Genomic DNA, 7,669 nt, shown 5'->3' on the forward strand with positions numbered 1-7,669 from the left:
GAGAGTTTGTGCATGTTCAAGAATCGGAGTAAAGGTGGAATGATGGATTTCGAAGCAAGTCGAACAGCAAAGTGTGCTGGATCTGTGAGCGGTCGGGCCACCTTATGAAGTTTTGTGATGAGTTTAGGGAATATCGCGGAGCGATTGCACGAGGTCGAGAAGCAGGGCCTATGCGAACGCTGTCTCCAGAAACACGGCAACGGGCGTTGCGTGTCAAATTTGCGATGTGATGGAAGGATCCAACAGGCATGGATGCAAACGAAGAAAGGGCGTTGCAAGCGAGCGACGGCCTGACTAACCGTGATGGAGGTTTTGGAAGGTAACTCTGATCCGGATTGGACTTCCGGCGCAGGGTTACGGGCCGGGGAATGTTCTGGCCACGCTGGTGAAGCCCTCGCGCAACGAACTTAAGTTGACCACTGTAGTTGACAGGAGAAAATAAACAAAGTGATGTCATAATGATGGAAGAAAATATAGAGCATAGAAAATTGAAAGTCATCCTAAATAGTTCAAAAGTAGTTTTTTTGTTTGAAACAAAAATTCTGTTCATGAAAATATATTCGTTGTGTTCAGATTGGCAAAAAGAATGCAGTATTTACATTTTTATAAAGAGAACCCCGCTATTCTGCCCATGGATGTACAATCGACGTAACGACCAGCACCATGGTTGTTGAGAAAACGCATTTTTATCGTGAAAAACGCCATATAATCTTTGCTATAAACTTTTTCAATCGAATAATCTGTCAATTAAGTAGAGTTTATTAATCAAAACAGGATTGATGGGGTTTTGTGATTCATTCCTCATTTATTGTGTTTAAAAAATGCGAATAAACAGACTGTATTTTTGAACGATTATTCCCATAACTTGGCATAAAGCTACAAAAACAAATAGGTTACTATGCTGATTGATTATGCGTGGAATTACGTCAACCATTACGTGAAACCAATAGCAGAGTAACTCAATTTTACTAAATTTCTCGAATATTTTCGAACAAACATATGTTGTTTGAGTATTGGGCATATGAACAACATAGTTAAGAGTGCGTAAGACCGAAAAAGTACATTTTGGTCATTTTGGTTTTTACGTCAACTATGCATCCATGGGCAGTATTGGAGCCAAAAACTGCTTCCGAAATTGGGCTCTTCGACGAAAAGTTAATGACTGCTAATTTCCCGTTAAAAGTGTTGATAGTGGAAGTTAAAGAGTTTTTGGAAGAATAAAGTTTGAAAAGATTTCTCGAGTGAGTTTGAAGGTAGCGCGAAGGAGGATAGCTATTTGTAGTGACAAGAAAAGTATTTGCAGGAAGAAAAATAGTTTTGAGTAAGTCGAATGTAAAGCAATGTTATGCCTTGAAGTGAATAAACTATTGATTTAAAGCTATAGGTACGAGCACAAGTACGAGGGAAGATACGGGTAGCTAGAAACGGAAAGGCAGAAATACATATACTGCAAATAGTGGAACAGTAAGTAGATTATACTGAATAACAATAACATTGAAAACTAAAGCCGGAAAAACATTTATTAGGGTGGTTCAACGTGAACGGTAATAAGTTCGCATAGAAAAGGCAGATAGAAAACAATAATGTAAGTAGGAAGCAGGAATAACGTAAAGACAAAATTAATACTAACGGTCAAATTACGTTTTTCGTTTTGATCGACGCAACAAAAAGCTCGATTTGCAAAAATATCTGCTGCTCACAACACTTATTTTTTAACTTTCTTAATAATTTTGACAAATCATTTGGTGAAGGCGAAATTGGGACACATGTAAGAAAATTTATTATTTCGCTTAAAAGTCACGTTGATTTACAGGAAAAATCGTAACATTCTATGGATAATAAAAATTGTACAGCCGATGTTGTTATCAAATTATATTTAACATAATAACCCGTCGAGAAAAGGTGCAAACACTATGAAGTGTGCAATAATTGGGTGGTGTACAATAATTGGCAACTTACTCTATTAGTAGTTCTTCCGTTAACACAAAAACTCCAAAGTGAAATTAAAGCTTCAAATCGTCAGCATAAATTAAATATCAGCCTGACGATATTATTTCAAAGACGTCATTAAAAAGTAATAAAAAAGAAATGGTCCCAGATTACTCGCTTGTTGTATGCCCGAGGAGTTCGTGAAGCATTGTGATTCATGACCGCCTATTTTTACAGATAAAGTATGTCTACAACTGAAATTACAAAATTGGAATAAGGCTCGTAAATTACTTATAGAAAAAAATTGTGCTCAAACATTGAGTTCTAGATGTCATTTTGCTTCGAAAGTAAAAAAGGAAATATTCGCGCAATAGTTTTTTTACGAAAGTTTTGTATTTGAAAGATGATAATTCTTATACAAAATGATAAGACATCTGTTTAAAAATGTGTGCAGATTTTTCATATTGTCAATTTAAAACAAATTTCCTATGTGTGACTCTAAAGCTCTAAAAACGGTATGATAAAAACTAAACCATCCCTATTTGAGTTTACCAGTGACAATCAAGTAAACACTCGCTACGGCTAGATTACGCTACACCAATTCACATTCCAATCCGTTGTAGCAGCTAATATTGACCAGAGAGAAATGAGCGGTAGAATTGAGATAATGATCGCTTCGGTACCAACGAGCGGCGACCACTGGCGAGCTTGCTGGTTGTACACCGCTCTGCAATTTTTGCATCTACGGCTTTGGACCAATGTTGTCTCTGAGTATTAACGATGATGAGGATTATAAGTATATTTAATATTCAACGTACTAATATTGCATAGGCAGTTATTTCTCAAGAACTGTAAACTGGTGTACGAGAACGGTAACCACTAAGTGCTCGTGGTTAGCAGCGGAAAGTGTGTGTACTCAAATAAAATAACTTACACGTGATCTAAGTGTATCTAAGCGGTTGGAAACACTTGAGTAGCGTGTGAAGCTAACAAAGAAATGCTAGCGAACGAAATAATGATAAGAGGTTTGTGAATAGGTACAGATAGATTACTTGGTTTGCGCTACAGCTTTGAATTAAATCGAGTTATCAACGTTAGCCGATTTAATGTCTCAATTATGCAAATGACAATCAACCATATCGCAAATACGAAATTGAACAAATCGACCCAGCAAGCGTAAACAAACCTTGAAATAATTGTTTAAAGAGCCTTTTTGAAGCAGATGTCCAAAGAAAAGCGTAAACTTCCGGCAGTGAATCGATTGTATAGCTCACTCAAACAAACGCATCCAATCACAGCATATTACGGTCTTCGACATCGAATAAAATATAATGCATGGAGGCAATTACCACTCATGGTTACTTTAAATTTGTATAATATACAAATAGCAAAGGGTATAAATCCAAGTCGAAAATAAAGGAAAGTTAAAATGCTAATATGTACACTGTACAGTTTAATATTATTTTGCTTTTAAAAAGATTCTCAATAATTGCGACAGAGACTGTTTCGGAAGCCTCGACTAATCTTAATCGTAGCGACAGTCATCATCATAGTAATATATATCTAATCGTCAAAGAAGGGGCTCGAACCAACAGCGGGTGTCTTTTGCAGAATGCTACCATTGCTATATACTGCTCCATTTATCCAATGAATGAAAGTGAAAAGAGTGCTTACCTCTGGTGCACATCGCGTGCAATGTGCACTGTAGAATAACGTAATAGTTGCGCGTCCAAATTGGTCTGAATGTTGCTCAAAACGTGCGGCATGCTGTTGCATTCATCTCCGTCACATCTCGTTCACTGACCGACCACTATTGGCTTCTCCAGTAACCTATTACCTCACTTCGAAGCCTAGTGGATAAACGAACTACCACTCGTGAGCTATTTTTATCCTACAAAACAACTTCCTCCCCTAGCCCCTATGCCCGTCCATTCAGTAATGCGGTAGAAACAGCTGTTTCAGATGCACTTGAGCGTCGCGTGTGTATGTTGATATCTATGTTTATGTTGACGGTCCACTAGGGTACGAGTGGAGATACGAAGCTACGTACACAACTCTACCACTGTACTCGGTGGAGACGCCGCGGCCGGTTGGCCGTAAACAGACCCTCAAGACGACCGCACTGGCGCCGCTTCGATGATCGTTGTCATGCTTATAGGAAAGCATACCGGAGAAACGGGCAGCATGCTGCTAAAAATTATGCAATGTGAAAACTGTTTGTGTCATGCGGAACCAAAGCTTCAGCGAAAGAGATAATTGCCCAAATCCGCCTAACGATTGCATCGGATAATGTCATACCTCCTATTTTATGTTCTAGTGTCATCGTTCATTGCGTCTATTTATATATTTTATCACTGTATTTATTGATATCGATGTATAATTCAAGATAAGAATATTGGCACACTAAAATGAAAAATCTAGCTGGAATATTAGAAAAACTGTAGCAAACGTCGACAGAACTCAGTTTTTATTGCAAGAAAACAACAACAGCGAAATCCCAAAACTTATTTTCAGCATTAGGATTTACCCGTCTTGGTATTTCCAAGCGATTGCATGCATGGCAAAGCGAGAAACTTGGTTTTCTTATGATTTGAAGCCTCGGGACGTTGAGAGTCGTTTTTTCGTCAATAAATAACTTTTCCTGCTGCAAAACAAAACGCAACTGCGGGATCATGCTTCGACGTGATTGAGCCCAACACTACGCGAAAAATGGTTACAATACAAGTAAAAACACTGCAAAGTGATTCTACAGCATTACAATGCTCGGCCTCACGTTGCCACACCAATTAAAGTCTCGACATACGCAGGTCGGTTTCAACCTGGTCGAGCCATCTAGCATGTTGAGCTCCTCTATTCCTTGTTCTTGTAGAGAATGAATTTCACAGTAGTCCACCGTAGTCTTCTATCTTTCGCCAGGTATACGATGGGAATAAGCTTACGCCACTCCCGCTTTCGGTTTTTACTCCGCCAAAAATAGTCCGCAACACCTTCCGTTCAAAAACAGCAAGTGCACGTATGTCTTCTGTAAGCAATGTTACAGTCTCAAGACCGTAGAGGGTTACTGGTCGGATTGGCGTTTTGTACATCGTCAGCTTTGCGCGGCGGTGTACACTCCTTGATCGAAGCATCTTGCGGAGGAAAAAGTAGGCTCGACTTCCAGCTTGAATTGTCGGCGGTGACCAGAGATCCTATATATATGAACTCATAAACCACATACACCATCAAGTTGCCTACGCCGAAACGAGTGCAGAGTACCTCTAGTTGCTCGCAAGCTTCCGGAAACGCGATAACGCAAACCGTTTATCATATCTAACCGATATACAATAAAAGGTAGGGTATGCTGCTGCTTCGTCGTAATTGCCTATTCCCGTCCTATCCAACACAAATTATTAAAAATATCACCATTTTTATGACACACGATGCAAAACTAGTTATTCCCTAATATTCTAGTTTATTGTCTATCATACGCGATCAATCAAAGTGAGCTGCGATCTATTTAAATGTTTTTTTATTAAAGAAGTCCTACCAGGAAAATTTCATACGTTTTTTCGTGCAACGAAGAAGAAAATGTCGGCTAATCGTTTTAATTTCCGTCATTCATAAATGAAAATAACTCACGCAAGGCATTGTCGTTATACTACCAGTCAGGAAAACTTGACTGACCTGCAGAAATTTTGCAGAATAACATTTGTCATGTCGTCCTACACAAATACATGCGCGTTAGCTTCGTAAACATTGTTGTGATTTTTGGTTCGGACGATGAAAAATTTTGATGAACGGATTTTAAAACGGTACGACGAATTTAAGAAATAAAGTCAGTTGCGTAATTTCAATAATATGCTTTAATAATCGCTTTTCAGTGATTTCAAAGTTCACGGATCGGAAGGTAAGCGTGTTTTAGTCAAATCAGCACAAGAACTTTTGGAGTATTTATTAAATCCATCCAACAAATGATGAAAATTTGAATGGCTTCACTTACTACGACGGGAATTAGAAATAAACCCGACTAAGGGTGGGAAATTTACCCTTTAACAAAATCATCCGGTATTTAAGTTTAATATTTCTGCTTTTGTTTGGCCTCCCAGTTGGCTACGAGGTATGACGATGGCCTAATAAGCTAGCCGTCGTATGTTCGAATCTCGACTGGGAGAGGCTGTTAGAGTCAAATAGGATCGTAGCAACTGGTCCTGCAATTGTCCTGCACTCTAACAGCTGGCTGCGAAGTCTGTCGTATAAAAACAGAAGGTCAAGTTTCGATAACACGGAATGTAGCACCTAGGCTTTTTTATTTCCGCTTTTGTTACCTGAATGCTGGGATTCGTGCCTTCGATATTAATTCGTGGAGCTTTCAATTGGCACTTTGAGCACTAATAAAAACTTTTTGAGTCTAGCACTTCCACTATACTCACTCGCCTGAATTTAAATGGCCGTTGGCACAATCTTAAGAACCGCCAATGTCCAGAGCTATTTATCGACTCAATTGCGTATTGTACATTTGTACCGTCAAAACATCTACCCATCGGTGTTGTTGTGTGTGTGTGTTTGAAGCGTGTCTAGTGTTTAGTACAGTTCACGGTCTGTATCGAAAATAGGTGTCCGTTTATTTGAAACATGTATAACAAATTTAAAAATTATTTAATCCCACTGTAACGATCGGTTTCACAGCTCCATCAGCGGGATAGGAAGCTTAGGCTAACAACCTACTGTATCCGAAAATAAAAAAAGTTACTAAAAATGAAAGAAAAAATCGATCTGGATTATTGGCAACGGCCTTTAACATGAAAACACGGATGCAAGTCGAAACATGGAATATACTAGTACGGAAGCGGGCACAATTTGCAAGGGAAGATAGCCGTCTTGAAATCCTGGGACTGGGCGAAATCCACTGGCCCGGCACTGGTGAACACAAGTCAAAATTTGGGCAAGCCTGGCTTTACTCTGGCGTACGAAGTGCTACTCAAAAAAGAGAAGTTAGATTCCTACTGAGCCCAGAGGCACATGCGGATAAACAGAAGAACAATCGTTACCAGATTCAGAACACGGGTTAGGAATCTTACAGCAATCCGATGCTATGCGCCAACAGATGCTGCCGACCTGCAGGAGAAAGAGAATTGCTGCAGCTATCCGAACAGCATAGTTGAGAAAATTCCGAAGGAGAACATTCAATTCCACTGGAGCGACTTCAACGCGAAGATTGGCTCAAACAACGCGAAACTTGAACGCGTCATGGGACACCATGGCCTTGGAGAGATGAATGAAAACGATGAGCTGTTTAAGAGTTTTGTGGTAATAACAACATAGTCATTGGTGGATCGCTCTTTCCCCAAAGACTAGCACATAAAGTAAGTTTCCCGCGACGGCCGAACAGAAAACCAACCCAACAAACATTTTCGTTGGATAATAGTTTATTAAACGCTTATTTCCTGGATATTGGCTGTTTAACGGTTGAATAAACCACTCTTCAAATAAAATGTTTGTTGGGAAGTTGACCACATCTGCATCAGCGGAAAATGGTGGAAGAGCCTTCGCGATGTACGCAAGAAACGGCAGCACCAATATTGCAACGTCCCTAGTGTCCAACGACGGGAGGAGAAAATGCGGAGCGGCTACGACGTCCGCTGGTTCGAGAATCCTGAGGTAAAAAGGTAAAACTTAAATCCTGATCTACGGAGTTGCCACCTGGTAGAACCGTCGAAGAGAAGTGGACCGGCATGAAGAACACGTTCATGACGACCAGTGA

Source organism: Sabethes cyaneus, chromosome 1 (genome assembly GCF_943734655.1).
Source record: "Sabethes cyaneus chromosome 1, idSabCyanKW18_F2, whole genome shotgun sequence".
Taxonomy (NCBI): Eukaryota; Metazoa; Arthropoda; class Insecta; order Diptera; family Culicidae; genus Sabethes; species Sabethes cyaneus.